This window comes from Hylobates moloch, unplaced genomic scaffold (assembly GCF_009828535.3).
Source record: "Hylobates moloch isolate HMO894 unplaced genomic scaffold, HMol_V3 SCAFFOLD_10, whole genome shotgun sequence".
Lineage (NCBI taxonomy): Eukaryota > Metazoa > Chordata > Mammalia > Primates > Hylobatidae > Hylobates > Hylobates moloch.
Window position 1 is genome coordinate 88,883,601 of NW_026652285.1, and position 19,707 is coordinate 88,903,307.

The window sequence follows — 19,707 nt, forward strand, 5'->3', positions numbered from 1 at the left end:
CACTCACAATCCTGTTGAAATAGACATGTGAACTGGCCTACTCTTGAAGGTGCTCTCTGCAAGAGAAGAGTGCAGAGTAGGAAGGATCACTCAGCCTTTCACGGAAAGAGGTGTTCAAAGAAGACTCCTGGAGGAGTTGGCAGACTCCTGATGTCAATCAAGAATGAATCAGAGTATTTTAGGCAGAGAAACCAGAAGAGCATGCCAGGTAGAGGGAACAGCATGTACAAAGTCAAGTAGGCATGAGGAATCCCAGGGAACTCAGGGAACTACAAGCAGCTCTGTAGAAATGGATGATAGCAGGTAAGACAAGGGGTGGGAACAGTGACAGGAGACACTTGAGAGATGGGCTTGAGTCCAGGTATCTGGAAGTATGTCCACCAAGATAAAGAGGTTAGACTTTATCCTGGGCACAATGAGGAGGCCCTGATGAGCTCTGAGCAGGGGAGTGATCTAATGAGACCTGCATGTTAGATGATCACTCTGGCTGCTATATGGAGAATGAATTGGAGTGAATTCAGGATGAAGAAGAGCAAAGGGGCTGTTGAGGATTCCTATCCCTTATGCAATATTCAGAAAGGCTTGGAGAGAACACTTTATGGGTGCTGGTGAAGATTCATAGATGTGGACATGCAGCTTTGCCATTTAATCAGGTCTGGTCTGTGGCTTTGCATAGCTCCCTGAGAGTCAGGGCCTACTAATAATTCCTCCTTTGTGGAGTTTTCAGTGAAGAACTAATGAGATAATTTGTGTCAAACTGACCTACAAGGTCTAAGGCACTGTTGAAATATTAGTTATCAGTTATTTAATTATAGCTGTAATATTGGCTCTAATCATTACTTTACTCTGTCTTTCATTCTTATAGTTGATATTCAGAAATGAAAAATGGTAAAAATTGGAGCCTCAAGGTCCCGGTTTTGCCACTTGTTGTCTGTCAGCTTGGAAAATCCCCTGCATCTTTGTGCTTCAGTTTCCACATCTCTGAAATGGGGATGATATTTTTATGTCTATCTTGCAGGGCCTCCAAGAGGAACTAATTTGGGTAATTAACATTCAAGTGCTTTGAAAAACATAAATGCTTAGCAACTTGAAGAAGGTGGATGAGGACTCTTATCTATTGAGAACCTGTCATGATCCCCACTTTTGTAGATTAGGTATTGGTAAACTATTAACTGCAGGCCAAATCCAGACTTCTGCCTGTTTTGTATATACCATGAATTAAGAATGGTTTTTACATTTTTTATTGCCTGGAAAAAAATTAAAAGGTAATAATATTTTGTGTGACATGTGAAAATTATATAATCTTCAAAATTTAGTGTCCATAAATAAAGTTTTATAGGAATGCACTCAGAACACACTGGGTGAATGGGTGGTGGGATGGATTGGCTTCCATGCAAGAGTTGTCTATGGCTGTTTTGCCAGTGCAACAGCAGAGCTGCTTACTTGCAACAAAGATCATGTAGCTGGAAAGCTCAAAATATTTACTATCGGGGCCTTTTCAGAAAGTTTATTCACCCCTACTTCAGACATATTGACTTACTTGATTGTTGCAACCCTATGACATTGGGATTTATTATTTCTCTCCATTTCACAGATGATGAAACTGAGGTTCAGAGAAATTGGCTCATTTGCCCAAAGAGATACAGAACAAAAACTACTTCAATTCCATGACTACTTTATTCCAATGTCTGTTCTCTTTTTACTTCACCATGATGCTCTCATAAGGGGCCAATTTTCCTCCTTTTCTGAGGACCCCCAATAATCATAGATTCAGTGGCTGTCCTCCTCCAGACTACAAACTGTATGAGGGTAGAGATTGAGACAATCTTGTTTGCCACTGTCTATGCAATGTTTAGCATGTCTTTTGGCATGCAGTAGGTGCTTAATAGTAATTCTTGCTATTTTAGACACATGTGGCTGGGGGTAGCCATTTCATTCTATCACAGTTCCACCCAGCATTTATGAGCATCGGTCTTAAATTTATAAGGTATACTCATTTTCTCCTTTCCTTTTTGGAAGTGAGTATAACTCTGCCCCCTGAGTGCAGCAATTTGGAGACATTGGCACACCTTCTGTTCACACAACCACTCAGGGCCACGGAAAACCATCTTCAAATACCCAAAACTTCTTCTCCAGCCAAACCCATCACTCAGACTTCCTGCAAAGAGGCAAGAGAATACCTATGGAGGGTGATGTGCTGGGAGAAAACACAGCCACGGTTTGTTTAAGGATGTAGAGTCAGCTAGACCTGGATGTTCATCCTAACTCCCACAATGATTGGCTGTGTGACATAGGGCAAGGTCTTTTACCTCTCTGAGTTTGTTTCTTTATGGGTAAAGGGGGGATGCTAAACCCCAGCTGTCAGGATTACAGAGAGGACTGAACAGGATGATAGGTGGAGAATTTGCGTTCCAGCATTGGGTTAATAGTAGATACCCAGTAAGCTCTCCTATGGTTTCTTTTTTCTGCAATATGCAAAGCACTGAGCTAGGCCATTGCGGGTGGGTGTCTGCGAGAGGGTGAGGGAGAGAAACAACCAGATAACTACAGTACCAGCAGGGTAAGAGTGTTGCAGAGGAAGCCCAGAGAAAGAGAAACAGGACGTAGCTTTCACTGAGCATCCCTTGGGGGCCACATATTCTGGACACATCACTCACAGAACCTCTGAGTCTTTCCAACATTCCTGTTACATAAGGTGCATTTTTTTCACCTCATGGATAAGAGAGCTGATCAGAGAAATCACATGTCTGGGCCAAGATCATGCAGCTAGGGTGGCAGAGGCTGTGATGCTCTGGCCAGATTCCCTTCGAGCGGGGACTGGTCCCAGATGCTGGGTGTGTCGTTAGCATGCAGTCTTTAGCTGTCAGCCCTTCTGGGGACTGCCTCGGCCTCACCTAAGGTCCTGCCCCTGCTCAGTATGACCCACAACCATGACTGGTTATTGCAGGAATATCAAGATCTAAATGTCTTAGCCCAATTTGAGCCAATGCTGAAGGACCTCTTTAGCCCTGAGCTCCCTATGGGGTTGGCTGAGGTTATCATTGAGCCTGCAGGGCAGCTGAACTTCTTCTCTCTGGTCCTTCTGCCCTGTCCCTTCCACAGTGTCAATGCCAAAGCCACTCCTAAAAAACATTCTGCTTGTTGAACTCAGATTCTGTTTTCTTAGCAGACCCAATTTGCAATGACAGTTACTCAGTGATGAAACTAACATTTGAACCACATCTATTTATTTCTCCATTTAACCTCTTTCTGTGGATAACTTCATTACTATTAATAGATAAAGTCATTCATTCATTTACTTATTCAGATATTTCCTGAATCTTCCAAGAAGTGTGACCCCTTTCTTAATCCCTGCCTTCAAGGAGTTTAGAGTACAATAATCTTACATTAGTTGTTTCTGATATAATTGTCTTCCTACCTTTATGTGAGTGCTGACATCTGAGAACTTTAACTGTTCTTGTTATTTTAATTGGAAGTTGAGGGAAGTATAAATTTAAAAAAATAATAATGGTCTAATGCAGACATCAGTCTAATCCTCAGTTCTTCTGAGAGGCCCCCACGTACCTTTGTATCTGCATGTGCCTGCATACTCAACCCCACCACTTCTGCTTTTGTCTCCGTTTTCCTCCTCATTTAATTCTGTGTCAATCCTCTTTATCTTTGAGAGACGCTGTGTGAGATGCTGATACCTCTACAAAATGTGTGCTTAATGACAAATTTGAGGACTGAAACAGCATGGGCTGAATTAGGGTAATTCAGCCCAAGAGGGTTCCCTCTGAGCAGAGGCCAAATTCTACCTGAGAGCATCATCCGATATGGCAGAGCAGCCTAATGAACCCTTCCTTGCAGAGAAAGCCCTGTTCTTCTTCTCTCTCTGCATTCATCAACCAGACACCCTGCAGCTGAGTGCGTAGACAGTTCCTGGCCCCAGAGTCTTGGGCTAGGCAAGGTCTCCAGGCTATTCAAAACCCCTTCCCCACAGCAATACCATCAACCTCCAATCTAGCTAGTTCAGTACTTTCCTTAAGCCACCACATTAGGGACTTGAAGTGTAAACTAGTTTGACCTTTCTTAAGGGTATGTGATATTGGGTATCAACATTTAAATATGCATCTCTCTTGCCCAGGAGGTTTTGCTTCTGGGATTTATCCTAAAAGGACAAGCAGGCAAGTGTGCACAGCTGTATTTACAAGGATGCTTACTGCAACATAGGTTACGATAGTCAAAAGCTGGAAACAATCTAAATGTCTATCAATAGGTGATTGATTAAATGGATTATAAGTCTAGATAATAGAATACTGTGCAGGCATTAAAAAATACAGCTGATCTTTAAAAAACAGAAGGGAAAAATCTCCAGGGGGTATTACTAAGTAAAAAAAAAGACAAGTGTACACTGTACCATCCTTACATGTTTCTGTATGTAACCTGTGACTGAAAGCACAGAGTGACACTTGGAAGGAAGTCCACTAAAATATGAAGGTGGTCACCAGCATATGGAACTTCAGAGTTTTTTAATTTGTCAATTTTTAGAATTATTGCTTGGATTTTCTACAGAAACATATGCTAATTTTATTGGGAGAGGGAATAAGCGTTGTGTGGCCTTGGACAAATAATTTTCTCTTTCAATACTGAGTGAAAAGGGGGCTACTATTATCTGTCAATATAACTATTAAATATTGAAAGAAAATATATCTAAGTTGCTTAAAACAGAGCCTAAAACATGGCAAGCCTCCATTTATGGTCACTGGTAATAGTTATTATAAAGATCCCGGGATAGGGCAGACATCCTATACAAATGGCCTGAAACTATGACAAAGAGACGACAACCCCGCTGGGCCAAACTTCAGCCCTCTTACCCCCATGGGTATACACGCACAAATACACACATGCACTGACACACACACTCATCTCACATTCACAAAACACCAGTTACACTCACATACACTTAACCACACACAGTCACATCACACACATTCACACTCATGCACACATATACAGGCATACATTCACACACATGCCCTCACACAATTCACACTCATACACACAAACACATACATTCACACTCACACATAAACACACACATTCATAGTCACACAAACTCAGTCACAGCACACACACAAGCACACACATTCACAGTATACACATAAACACACACACACTCACATACACAAACACAAGCATTCATACTAATCACATGCATCCATACTCATACACCTAAACAGTCACATCACACACAAGCACACATATTTACAGTCAGATACCCACAAATGCACCCACATTTGCACTCACATACACAAATACACACATTCACACTCACACATTCATACTCATACACTTAAACAGTCACATCACACACAAGCTCACACATTCACAGTCACATACACATAAACGCACACACATTCATATTCATATACATCTAAACACACACACATTCATACACATATGCTTGAACACACACAGTCACCTCACACATGAACACACATCTTCATACTCATACATAAACACACACATTCACACTCACATACACTTAAACACACACAGCCACATACACACAAACACACACATTCACATTCACATACACTTAAACACATACATTCATACTTACACATAAACACACACATTCATACTTATACACCTAAACACAGTAACATCACACACAGAAGCACACACATTGATAGTCACACAAACACACACATTCACACTCATACATAAACACACACAATCATACTCACATACTTAAAACAGTTGCATCACACACACATAAACATATACATTCATGCTCACATAGTTATGCATACCCAGAAATACACATATAAAAACACGCAATCCTACATGTACACACACACACACACAGAGGTGTACATGCTTAGAAGATGGAGAGAACGAGGCCTGAAGAATTGACTCAATGGGAACCTGCCCCTCCCCTGCTTGACAACCTACTCACACCCTACGTACCCTCCACACAGGCTCTAGCTGCTTTTTGCTGGCTCCCAGAGTTTATCTCCCTATAAGAGGAGGGAGGGGTGGCTAGGGAGAGGCGAGGGCGATTGTTCAGGTTTAATTAAGCATGCCACCCAGAGACAGGCTTGGCAGATGCACTGTAAGACACATTCCACTGAACTCAGAACCTCTGTTCTCTAGGCGTATGCAGGCATGACAAAACATTTCAAAGCAGAGGAGAACATTAGGAACGGAGGGAGCTGACAGCTCCTAATAGCACAGTAACAAGGAGACACTAATAAAGCGTGTGGCTGTGAGCTGAGCAGCTCTAGAGACAGACGGAGACTACAGGCCTTCTTCAAAGGCGTGTTGGCAACGCACGGACCTTGCTTTTGGTGACTTCTGTCCTCCACACATCACAGAACAGGGATAGAACCTCCTGGTGTACTATGCTCAGAACCCTCGTGAGCCAGCACTAGCAGTCAGCACTAGCAGATCCATCCTTGCTGAGAGCCCTCCCAACAATGATGGGGAATGTCAGGCCTCTGAGCCCAAGCCAAGCCATCGCATCCCCTGTGACTTGCACGTATACATCCAGATGGCCTGAAGTAACTGAAGATCCACAAAAGACATAAAAATAGCCTTAACTGATGACATTCCACCATTGTGATTTGTTTCTGCCCCACTCTAACTGATCAATGTACTTTGTAATCTCCCCCACCCTTAAGAAGGTACTTTGTAATCTCCCCCAACCTTAAGAAGGTTCTTTGTAATTCTCCCCGCCCTCGAGAATGTACTTTGTGAGATCCAACCCTGCCCCCAAAACATTGCTCTTAACTTTATCCCAAAACCTGTAAGGACTAATGATAACCCACCACCCTTTGCTGACTCTCTTTTTGGACTCAGCCCACCTGCACCCAGGTGATTAAAAGCTTTTATTGCTCACACAAAGCCTGTTTGGTGGTCTCTTCACACGGACGCACATGAAAGGGAACACAGTGGAATGGAGCAATGTGGTAAATATCTCCAGAAGGAAGGAAAGCAGGGAGGGAGAGAAGGAAGAAAGTCCTCCATTTCCTAATGGCTTATCTACCGTAAAAAAGTACTAATTACCTCCATAAGCAACCCATGCAACTATTCATAGATCTAGTTATCTTTTTAAGACAAATTGTTACTAAACACCTACTTTGTGCCAAAGTCTATGCATTGAAGATGAAAACAAAACAAAACAAATCAGAAAAATAAAAAATACCCTGTCTTCAAGCACTTAGCAGTCCAGTAGGGAAGTCATACAAGTAAAAAAGACAATTAGAATATATTGTAAACTCCCAAACCCAATGCTCTCTCTCCACTTTCTTGTTAAATTCTTCTTTGAAAAAGAGTTATGTCACTGATTCCAATTCCTCACCACTCATCCTCACTCAACCCATTCCTATCTGCTTTTTGCCATATTTATTCCACATATCCCACTTTACCGTGGTTATTGATGACCTCTAATTTGCCAAAACTGCTGGTCTCCATCTTTCTCTTAGGTGACCTCTGAGTAGCCTATGACACAGAGGACCAAACTCTCCTTGAGAAGCATGTTCTCTTGGAGATCCTGTGACTTCCCAGCATCTGGTGTTTCTCTGCCTTCCTGACCCCTCCTCCATCATTGGCTAACTTTTTGTTTTCTTGTCTCCATTTCCAAATAATCGTTCTGAGCTCTTTTTACTACCTAGATTTCCCCTAGACAATTGCTATGGTCTGAATGTTTCTGTCCCTGATAAATTAATCTGTTGAAATCCTAATGCCCAAGATCATGGTATTAGAAGGTGAGGCCTTTGGAAGTGATTAGATCATGAGGGTGGAACCCTCCTACATGGGTTTAGTGCCCTGAGAGACCCCCTTGCCTCTTCCACCATTTGAGGATACAGCAAGAAGGCACTGTCTGTGAGCTAGAAAGTGGGCTCTCAACAGACAGCAAATCTGCCTTGATTTTGGACTTCCCAGCCTCCAGGACTATAAGAAATAAATTTATGTTGTTTATAAGTTGTCCCGTTTGTGATATTTTCTATGGGAGCACAAATGAATTAAGAAGACAATCTCATCTAAAATATTTTAAAGTCATCTATGCTCTGATGACTACTAAATGGGTAAGTTTGGGACTCAACTGTGAGGTGTATTTGCTCATCAAATGAAGTTATTATGACCAGTTGGATATACCTTACTTTACCATAAAGAAAGACCCAGGCTGGAAATACAGATTTCAAAAACAACATACATGGGATGCTCTGAAAGTCTGTAGCCCAGAGAAAGTGTGTGGGGAGAGATGACAAAAATAGTAAGCCTAAAGCCCCCAGAAGGCTGGGGAGTATCTAAAGAGGCAAAAGAAAACCAGAAGTGTGCTATACAGAGAAGTCAGGGAATAAGTTTTCAAATGAGTAAACAATGGTGCTAAATAAAAGAGTTGGGATGAACTGAAAACTGAATCACGTGTATTGGATATAACCATAAATTGGTGACTTTTGGCCTTGGGAGAAGCAGTGACTGTGGGTGATGAGTGTAGAAGCCAGACTGTGGTGGGTGGGAGAGTAAGTGGGAAGTGAGGAAGTGGAGACCATTTGCATAGATTTCTCTTTCTAGAAGGCTGGCTGTGAATGGAAGACATAAGGTGGTAGCTAAAGGCAAATGAGGAGGGGACGAGTTTGGAGAGACAAACATTTATGGGCTGAAGGAAAAGAACAGGAGAGAGGAAGATATTTAAAACAAAAGAAGAAGTTATTAATGACATTGTGTTCCTTAAAAGATTGGCGAGGATGGGATAAGTATTAGGCAGGAGAAGAAACACCTGTTCCGCTAAGGCAGGAAGAGATGCAAGAATAAATGTGTATGTGGCACAAGAGAAGAAAGTCTGAAAGTTATGCTCTTTCTTGCCTGATGATCTCACTTGTATTTTGTCTTTAAAATAGTGGATGAAGCTGGGCACAGTGGCTCATGCCTATAATCCCAACACGTTGCAAGGTTGAGGCAGGAGAATCGCTTCAGGTCAGGAGTTCAAGACGATGCTGGGCAACATAGCAAGACCCCATCTGTACAAAATTAAATATATATATCTGGGCATGGTGGTAGGTGCCTTTAATTTCAGCTACTTGAGAGGCTGAAGAAGTAGTTTGAGTTTGGTGAGTAATAATTGTGCCACTGCACTCCAACCTGGGAAACAGAGCAAGACCTTGTCTAAATAAATAAATAAATAAATAAATAAATAAATAAATAAATAGTGAATGACAAAAGAATACTGAGGTTAAATTGGGGGCTTAAACAAGAGCTCTGAAAGTTAAAAAAAAAATTAAAAAGCTACTGCAAGGATAGAGAAAAGGAGGAGATCAACAAGAGAACTTCCCACTAGTGTCAAAGACCCAGCTGATACTGGAGAACTTAGATGGGGGTTGGTGCCGATTTGCACTAGGTGTGGATTATACCAACTGCCAATGGCTATTCCCAAGGTTGTAGGAAAGATAGTTGATTTTTTATTCAGATCTAGGGGTCTATACCAGACTAGTCCTTTCCTCACCTACATCTTCTACAGGACAATGATTATAGCAACAGTAGCTACCAGTTGCTGAGTGCGGGTTATGTGCCAGGTGCCTTATAGACAATATTTTTAATTCTTGGCATAGTGCCGAAAAACTATTTCCCCTTTCATCCTGAGAAACCCAGGTCCCAGAGAGGTGACATAGTTGATCCAAGGTTTCATGAGCCTGTCTGACTCCAGATCCCTGGCTCTTTCTCTATACCTTGTCACAACCTTTGAGGCTTGACATCAGCTGTCATTTCCTTTCTGAGCATTTGCTTCTCCAAGATAAACAATTCCAGGCTTTGAACACCTTCTTATGGAACCTTCTTTCCAGTACTCTCCTGTTTCCCTTCCCAGATTGTTAGTTTCCCATTCTTGAACACACATGTATTTACATATGTTTTTTTCAAGGTGATAACGAGTCCCCTACGGAAAAGCCAAGACTCCTCAATAAAAAGTTCTTGAGAAGGACTCTCTTGAGGGTTTTCCCCAAGGGCACCTTCACATGTTTTAATCTAGTCTCCTTCCTAAACCAATGTGCTAACTAAGATGCTCTCTGAGGAGCCAAGAAAGTAGAACCTGCCATTATATGGAGCTTCACCACCTCTCTGGCTCCCCTTGCAAAGATTGATCCTGTGCTCCAGAAAGACCAAACCATTTGCAGTCTTATCTATTTTCTTGTCATGTGTTCTGCTTTATTCATCTGCTGATCTCTCTGCCTAAAATATCCATTCCTTTGTCCTTGCCTAATAACCATTTACCCTTCAAGATTCAACTCAGACATCATCTCTTAGAAACCTTCTCAGATAGTCTGGCTACATCAGGTACTCCTTGCACTTCATGCTTCCTCTATCATAACACAGGACTTGTAGGGCACAGTGATTAAGAGAGGAGGCTAATGGACTCACCAGTCAGACTAGACAAGACCTGCTATAGGGTACTTAATGATTGTGTCACTTTACCTCTCCATGTTCTCATTTTTTCAGCTGTCAATGGAGGATAGTGAATGTCTATCTCATAGGTTTGTTGTGAAGAAGAAATAAGGTGATCCACATAAAGCACATGGCACATAATCAATGGTAGTTATTCTTATAACGTGTCAAATAGTACTATATTTATGCTTATCTTTCTCCCACCATCCCATAAGTACCAAGAGGGTAGGAACAGCGTCCAATTTATGGTTCTACTCTCAGCACCTCACTCAGAATCTGGCACATAGTAGGGGCTTATGAATGAATGAATGAATGAATCTAATTCATCTCAGTGTGTACTGTCTTTGGGATCATATTATCTGAAATTACCTACTTAATTTCCATTATATTTAGAGTGAAGATGAAGGGTAAGATATATCTTTTTCATTTAAAGGGCAAGAGGCCTCTCCAAGAATGGCCTGATGACATGGAGATTTATGGATCAAGTGCCAGGCTCCCAGCAGGTCCATGGACAGTTGGCCATGCCCAACTGGAATATGTTCTCTTTCATTTAGAAATTGTCAAGGCCAAGAGGCCAGGCATCCAGGAGTGTAGGCAGGCAAGAGAACATCTAGGGTACATGGAGGGATGAGGACGCTACATCAATGCAAACATTCCACTACTACTCATGCAAACAACCTTTCTTGCTGTTTATGACTTATGGTCAATCTGATAGCTCCAGGGTCCATCCTGATTGTCTGGCAGCCATGCCATTATATTTATAAAATATATTAAATATTCTCTCTCTTTTAAACATCAGAATCCAGCAGGACTGAAAAAGATGATAAGGAACCCAATTAGAGAACTGCAAATGCAAAGACTAGATTTCAGGTTGTGATATGGTTTGGCTGTATCCCCACCCAAATCTCATCTTGAATTGTAGCTCCCATAATCCCCACATGTCATGGGAGGGACCTGGTGGGAGGTAATTGAATTATGGGGGTGGGTTTTTCCCATGCTGTTCTTGTGATAGTGATTAAGTCTCACGAGATCTGACGGTTTTATAATGGGCAGCTCCCCTGCACACACTCTCTTGCCTACCACCATGTAAGACACGCCTTTGCTTCTCCTTTGCCTTCCACCATGATTGTGAGGCCTCCCCGGTCATGTGGAACTGTGAGTTCATTAAACCTCTGTTTCTTTATAAATTACCCACCTTCAGGTATGTATTTAATGGCAGCATGAGAACAGAGTAATACTGGTGGTCAGAAGCTAAGATCAAGGAGGTGGAGTTCAGGTCAGGTAAATGCTAACCACGTAGTTGAGTCAGTGACTTAGAAATCTGAGCACTACCATGTGAACTATTCCTTAAAAGACTCTGTTAGCCAGAGGTTCACTATGGGTTACAATGATCACTGAGCCCCATTCCCAGGACTTCCCTCCTCCTCAACTCCCATCTCCCTAGCTCTCTTCTCCTTACACCAGAGCCATGTAATTTGGGCCAGAAGTCTCATCTTGGCTGCAGTCACCAGGACCTGATTCCAGTCAAAGGAAATATATGAACTCCCAGGTCAGAGCTCATGGGGCTTAGCTTTAGGCTAGCACTTGATTCTCATGTCTGTTGAAAATACACCAAATGGCATAGTCATTATTTCTTTAGGGATGTGTCTTTCCTGCTAGCCTGAGGCTTTTCTAGAAGCACGTAGAATAAAAGATGGAAGAGAAAAAGAAATAAAGGAATGGAAGAGGAAGAAACTGAGCTGGGTCCTGCTTTTACTCTCTTTCTAGAAACCAGTTTTGGACACTGGACCTCCATTCTATTTTTTTTTTTAATACCTGTCTTGATAGACTGCCCAATGAGCCATGTTCTTTTATCCTTGATATTTTTCTTTTAGGACATAGAACTCTAACTCTAAATTTTTGTCCCTTTTCTGGGAGCTTTAGCCTTTAGCACATGCTTGATTCTCACTGCAAAGTCCTGGATTCCAACTCTGAGCTAACATTTACCTGCCCTGCCCAAGGGGGTCTGCATGAACCTTCCCAACCTGCTATCATAAAGCTTTTTCCTCTCTGAAAGTCTCTTTTCATAAAGTTTATATTCCTGCCAAGGTCTTGACCCAGAAGTCTGTGGATTCTAAGAAGGAAATGCTGTAGCCAGGTGGGGAGGTCATGAGAAAGATGGGGTCACAGAAAAGGTGGTAGCTTAATAACAGGAAAGGCAGATGGAACCATGCCTCCTTCATAAGGAAGAACCTCACTCAAAGACAGGCTTTAAAAAGTTGCAATAAACACAGAACTCAGAATTCAGGTGAGCAAGAGGAAAAGAAAACATGCTCTGAATATACCACATACTGAGCGACATGAAATTATTAATACAAATATTATCTCATTTCATGTTCCCATCTTCCCTTGCAGTAGGAGCCATTATCCTCATTTTCACAGGTGAGGAAACTCTGGCTCAGAGAGGTTAAGAATCTTGTTCAATATCATCAAGCAAGTGAGGGATAGAAAATCCAGGATTGAATCTGCTTTGTCTGATTGTAAAGACTTTTTTTTTTACCTCCTACAGATACAGATATTTAGCCTAGACTGGACCACCCATGTACTTCTAAGGCATACATTGTTCCTAAATTAGCCCTACATCCCCAGGATACCTGTCTTTCATAGTTTAAGAGAGAGGTTACTGTCTCCTCTGATTGTCTGGCTCTGTCCATCAGGAAGTTGTAGAATCGTAGGATATAAAAACTGTAAGTACGTGGGTGGTCTGTTGGAACAGTGGTTTGTACATTTATTTGTAGCAGAATCCATGTTTGGAATTCCTATACATGAAACTGACATTGCATGCAGCAGACTCCCCAGTATTCATCTGTATCTCTCTGGAAGGGACTCTTCAGGCTCTTCTAAAGACCACTGCCCCTCCAAGAAACACAGTCTGATGCACTCTGACCCTCATTTTCTCATTTGTACATGAGGACGCTGGAGATCAGGGTCAAGAAGGGCTTGCTCAAGGTTACCCAATGGCAGAACAAGGACAAGAATCGATATCTCGTGCTTTCTATTCTACACAGTGGCCAAGTCATATTCATCAGGGTAAAGAAAACGGTATCCTGGGTCCATGAAAATAGGCTATTTGGGAGTGGGTTGAAGATAGAAGCTTTATTCTGGTGGAAAATAATAATAATAGCACCCAAACTAGGCACAATGCTAGGAGCTTTGTTTGTATTATTCCATTTAATCCCCTTATCAGATTAGGATCCCATTATGCAGATAAGGAATCTGAGCCTTAATTCCTCAGCACTAGGTAACCCAGCTGGTAAATAGCTTTGGTGGATTTGATCCCTGGCCATCTTGCTCGACAGCCTGGCTCTTAGTCTGCTGTACTGTCTTCCTAGGAACAGGAATAATAATCCAGTGAAGGCTAGAAGCTTGTTCATATTTACCAACATATCCTTCCCTGTCCTCCTGCTAATCTCCCAGCAAATGCTCTGCACCATCAGACATCTCATTTTCCTCACCATGACTGCTAATATGCAGGGCCTTCGTTATAAACGTACACCCTCTACCCTGCCTCCAGCAAACTCACATGCACCCATCTACACACATGGGCACATGCTCATGCATAATGCATGACACAACCGTCTTAAATCCTGCTAAATTGAGATTCAGCTAGCTGTTTGGTCTGGAGACACCTCAGTGCCTGCGTCATTAGCTGAGCTCTGAAAGCCATCATTACTGCAGCCACTGTGGCTGAGTCACTGAGACCATGAGCAGGTAATAGAATTTCAGGGACACATAATAAAAGGGAATGGAATGGGATTCAGGTCAGAAAAGAAGACTATCTGTTATCCAGTCCTGAAGGGTGGATATGTAAACAAGGAGCTCCAGACCCCAGGATGGCAATTCCACTCAGTCCCTCAGCAGAGGATAATAAAAGGCCCAATTACAACCTCTATACTCTTGAGGTTTCAAAGGAAAGGAAGAAAAAAAATCAATGAAATTAATTTAATGTGGACCCATTCTTCATGTTTGCTTTGCTAGAGTAAGACCAGTCCATTTTTCTCACGTGCCTTTATCCACAAGAAAGAAGAAGAAGAAGAAGAAGAAGGAAGAAGGAGGAGAGGAGAGAGAGAGGGAGATGGGGAAGAAGGGAGGAAAGGAGGAAAGAAGGAAAATAAAGGGGGCAGGGGAGGGGAGGGGAGGGGACGGAAGGGAGGGAAGGGAGGAGGGAGTAAGGGATGGAGGGAAGGAAGGAAGGAGGGAGTAAGGGTGGGAGGGACGGAGGGAGGGAAGGAAGGAAGGAAGGAAGGAAGGAAGGAAGGAAGGAAGGGGAAGGGAGCAGGGAAGGAGGGAGGGAGGAGGAAGGGGAAAGGGAGGGAAGGAGAGAGGGAAGGAAGAAAGGAAGGAAGGAAGGAGAGGGGAGGAGAGGAGAGGAGAGGAGAGAGGGAGGGAGATGGGGAAGAAGGGAGGAAAGGAGGAAGGAAGGAAAATAAGGGGGGCAGGGGAGGGGAGGGGACAGAAGGGAGGGAAGGGAGGAGGGAGTAAGGGAGGGAGGGAAGGAAGGAAGGAGGGAGTAAGGGAGGGAAGGAAGGAAGGAAGGAAGGACGGAAGGAAGGAAGGGGAAGGGAGGAGGGAAGGAGGGAGGGAGGAGGAAAGGGAGAGGGAGGGAAGGAGAGAGGGAAGAAAGGAAGGAAGGAAGGAAGGAAGGAAGGAAGGAAGGAAGGAAGGAAGGAAGGAAGGAGAGTAGGCAGGCAGGCAGGTGAGCCAAGCCTTCAGACATATTTGTTTCTGACATCTCTAAGGAGGACAAATCAGAGAATCCAAGGTTGGAAGAGACATTCAAATCTCATTTTTCATGGCGTAAGGGAAGAGGCAGCATCTCTATGTATGACTGTGCAGCTTGTGCTCTGCATAAGGGTGCCCCACTGAAGGGAGAGTGGGTATTGAGGTCCAGTCCATGCTCTAAATAGACAAGCACTAATCCTTGCATGGCTTGCATCTATGCCTGTATAATAAGCAGGAAGGATCCAAAGGTAGAGCTAGTTCTTTTCACTAAACAAGCAACCAGAGATCTCCATTCTGTGGGGTTTGTATTCTATGTGATCTTTTATGTGTCTCCTTTCTAGATATATTCCCTCTATTGTAAAGGAAGGGTTTTAGGTAAGGTACAGGGTGAGGGGACTATCATTAATAGAGTATGGAATTCCCACCAAGCATAGTGCTGAGTATAAAGCATTTGTCTTAATCTTTTCAATAATCCCTTTTTAGGTTAATTAGTCCCGTTTTACAGATGTAAAAAAGCAAGGCTCAGAGAGATGTGATGGGTTACCTGCCTGCAGGTCACAAAACACCTGAGCAGAGAAGCCAGAATTGCAATCCAAGTGTCTGGGCTTGAAACCTGTACTCTTCCCTGACCATATGCCTCCTCTCTAAAGCTGTTTTCATTCCTTGTTTTATGTGGTTCTATATGTAAAATGGCCTTGGTTATTGAGGTTTTGGGGGTTTGGGATAAGGGTGGAGGGCAGAGGAATATGTTCCTACCAAGTCAAGCAACAGAGAACAACTTGACAAGAGTTAATGGGTTTGGGTAGGCGAGGCAGGAGCTTGGAGAGTGCTGGCAATGAGACTGACCAAAAACAGAACTGGTCCTTCTAGGAGGTTAATGAGTAAGTAATCCTGAAAATCACTGTCCAGTAAGCCTCATGTCAATATTGAGTAAAATAATTGGACGAATGTGCCCAGAGATAATCTGTAAGCATTGGAAAAATAATGGAATAGTGAGCGATAAGGGACACCAGAGGTTCATGCAGAACAAATCATTCTAGAACACTTGATAGCTTTTCCTGACAAAATTACAAAATTAGTGGATGAAGGAGACATTGTAAAGGTTCTGGATTTTGAGCTCTAGCAAAAAGTTGAATAGCATTTCATGGGATTCTTATCTTGCCAAGTTAATTCAAATTGCCCCTGATTCAAGCTGTGCTGTGTGAATTTGTGTTGTTACCAAATCTGGTTGGACAATGGAGCCAACAGGTGCTGATGCATGGTACTGCTCCAAGGGTAAGGGCCAGAGACTCTCACCCCATCTCTGGTCTGGAAAAGAACGTGACAGAAGGGCTACTGAGACCCAGACAAGAAATGCAGACATCTACGCAGCAGAGAAAGACCCTGGGGCACCAGGGGGAAGGTACATTTTATAGATAATTTGATGATCATATCCTTTCTATGGGGCAGGTGTCATCATCTCACCCTCTCCTCCATTATTCACTGTCTTCGTAATTTTGCTTATAAGGAACTGAAGGTCAGAGTGGGAGTGGCTTATCACACAGATAATGAGTTGAGGCACCTAGGTTGTAACCCAGGTGTGTCTGATTCCAAGAACTGGTATACCCTCTTCTCTGACCAGTGGTTCTCAAGTATGAGTGTACATCAAAATCACAGGGAGTAGACGTGGCGTGAGAGGTGGGGTGGGAGATGGTTGTTAAATCACTGATTACTGGGACCCACCCCTAGGGTTTCTGACTCCGAGGGTCTGGAGTGGTGACTGGGAATTGGCATTTCACTAAATTCCCAGGTGAGGCTGATGTTCCAATCCAAGACCATACCTCCAGAAACACTCTATTCCAGTTCTGCTCAGATATTAGTGTGCATATAACTCACCTGGAAATCTTTTTAAAATGCAGATTCTAACTTAGTAAAGTTCCTGGGAAATGAAGCAAATTGCATTACTTTTTTTTTTTTTTTTTTTCTGACATGGAGTCTCACTCTGTTGCCAGGCTGGAGTACAGTGGTGCAGTCTCAGCTCACTGCAACCTCCGCCTCCCAGGTTGAAGCAATTCTCCCGCCTCAGCCTCCCGAGCAGCTGGGACTATAGGTGTGTGCCACCACATCCAGCTAATTTTTATTTTTATTTTTAGTAGAGACAGGGTTTCACCATATTGGCCAGGCTGGTCTTGAACTTCTGACCTCGTGATCTACCCACCTTGGCCTCCCAAAGTGCTGGGATTACCATGCCTGGCCTGCAAATTGCATTTCTAATAAGCTCCCAAGTGATGTCTATGCTGTGGGATGTTACCACACCCAAGAAGCAAACACTTATGCCATGATGTTGGGAAATGAGAAATCTAGAAAGATAGCACTACAGTTCAAGAACTGACTCTGGAATCCAAAAGTAGAGAAAACAGACATTATACCGAAAAAAATGAGCTGCAGGAAGGACATAATTTGGAAGATCTGAGTTCAATATTTGGTCTTTGCTAGCTTTACAATTAGGGGATTTTTATTTATTTTATTTTATTATTATTATTTTTACTTCTTTAGGTATCAGTGTGCTTATTATTTGAGGATCAATTATTAAAAAAAAAAAAGACCATAGGGAAAATACTTGGGGGCTTCTCAAAATGATTGCTGAAGACACCCTCCATGGTATTGCTCAACATTTCTGGTGAGAAGAGCCATGAATAAAACTGTTCTCAGGATGCAGTGCTAATTAGTCTCTCCTTACCCTGATGACTGGCTATAGCTCCTTCCACTTGCACGGGGAACCCAGTGCACCCATCCTTGTCAAAATTTTACTCGACTCAGCACCATTTATAGCTTCTTTATTAGCTCAGAATTCTAGAATAAAACTTGTTCTAAAAATAAAGTATACCCCTCTGCATTAAATACCTCACTATATATATGCAATTTATCGCCACCTGTCTGAAGTCCTTTAGGAGAACAGAAGGGGCCCGAATCTAAATGATTGATTAAGCAAATGCCAATGGAAGGTGTGTAGGCTCCTCTTGAGACATCTGTGAAACTCAAGAGGGAGAAATCAAAGAGGAACTATTGCATACTGTTAGGTACAGTCAGAATGTAATGGCTAATTATTATTATGATTGTGATTATTATACAGTAAAAAGCAATTACACTTTAAACTTGATGTTTAAGAAACCTGTAACAAATAGAACTCTACCCCATGTAATTTTCCAAACTCAGTCAATTCCTACCACTCTCCGCATAATCTCTGTGCCCTACTGTTACGGTCTGTCCCCAAAACTCACGTGTTGCAAATTTAATCCCCATTGCAACAGTGTTGCCAGGTGGGGTCTTTTGGTAGGTGTTTGGGTCATAAAGGCTCCACTCTCATTAATAAATTAAGGCCTTTATAAGAGAGCTTAACGGAGGGGGGTTGGTCCCTTTTTTCCCCTTCTGTCCCTTTTGCCAGGTGAGGACACAGCATCCCTTTCTTCCAGAGAACACGGCAACAAGGCACCGTCTCAGAAAAGAGACCAAGCCCCTCACCAGACACTGAACCTACCTGTGCCTTTGTTTTGGACTTCCCAGCCTCCAGGACCATGAAAAAATAAATATCTACTCTTTATAAATTACCCAGTCTCAGAATTTTTTTTATAGCAGCACAGACACCTCCCTACATCACCTGTTTCCTGGAGCATTCCCTGACCTTTCACCTTTGAGTTCCCCCCACAGGGCCTATCTACCACAAAGAAAATTCTAAACATTGATTTATTTCTTAAGCTTCCTCAAACTCCAGGAAAGTCTTCTCTAGTATTGCCAATTTCCCTTCTTTTTCTGTTCATTTTCTCAGAGTAACATAAATTTCCCCAAAGACATGTGTTGTGTATGGCTCTCCATGGCCAATATCTGGTCAAGGCTCCTTCCATGTCCACTTGGGTCAATAATTATTCATTCATCTGCATTTTCATTCATTTTTTAAATTTCCTCCCTGGTCTCAGCCTTTCCTTCAACTATTTCACCACTCATTCATCACTTCACTAATCCATTCATAGACTCAATCATTTACACATTTATTATCTACATATTAATTATATATTCATGTTTATATATCAATCTGCTGAGTAGTTTATTTGATTTTCATTCACACATCAATTCTCTCATCACACATTCATTCACTCACGCACTCACTCATTCATTCATTGAACAACTACAACAGTCACTGGGTACTCACTCTGTCAGAATCTAACGTGAGTACTGATTCTAGAAGATATAGTCTCTTTTTTTTTTTTTTTTTTGAGACAAAGTCTCGCTGTCACCCAGGCTGGAGTGCAGTGGCGCGATCTTGGCTCACTGCAGACTCCGCCCCCTGGGGTTCATGCCATTCTCCTGCCTCAGCCTCCCGAGTAGCTGGGACTACAGGCACCCGCCACCTCGCCTGGCTAATTTTTTTTTTTTTTTTTTTTTGTATTTTTGTAGAGATGGGGTTTCACTGTGTTAGCCAGGATGGTCTCGATCTCCTGACCTCGTGATCCTCCCGCCACGGCCCCCCAAAGTGCTGGAATT

The 19,707-nt window shown here is 42.6% G+C and overlaps 1 protein-coding gene across 5 annotated transcripts in view; it reads right to left on the reverse strand.

The window, feature by feature from the left end:
- ASTN2 (astrotactin 2) overlaps positions 1-19,707 on the reverse strand; it is a 1,008,266-nt gene that overhangs the window by 344,370 nt on the left and 644,189 nt on the right. The gene's annotated exons all lie outside the window — the stretch shown is intronic.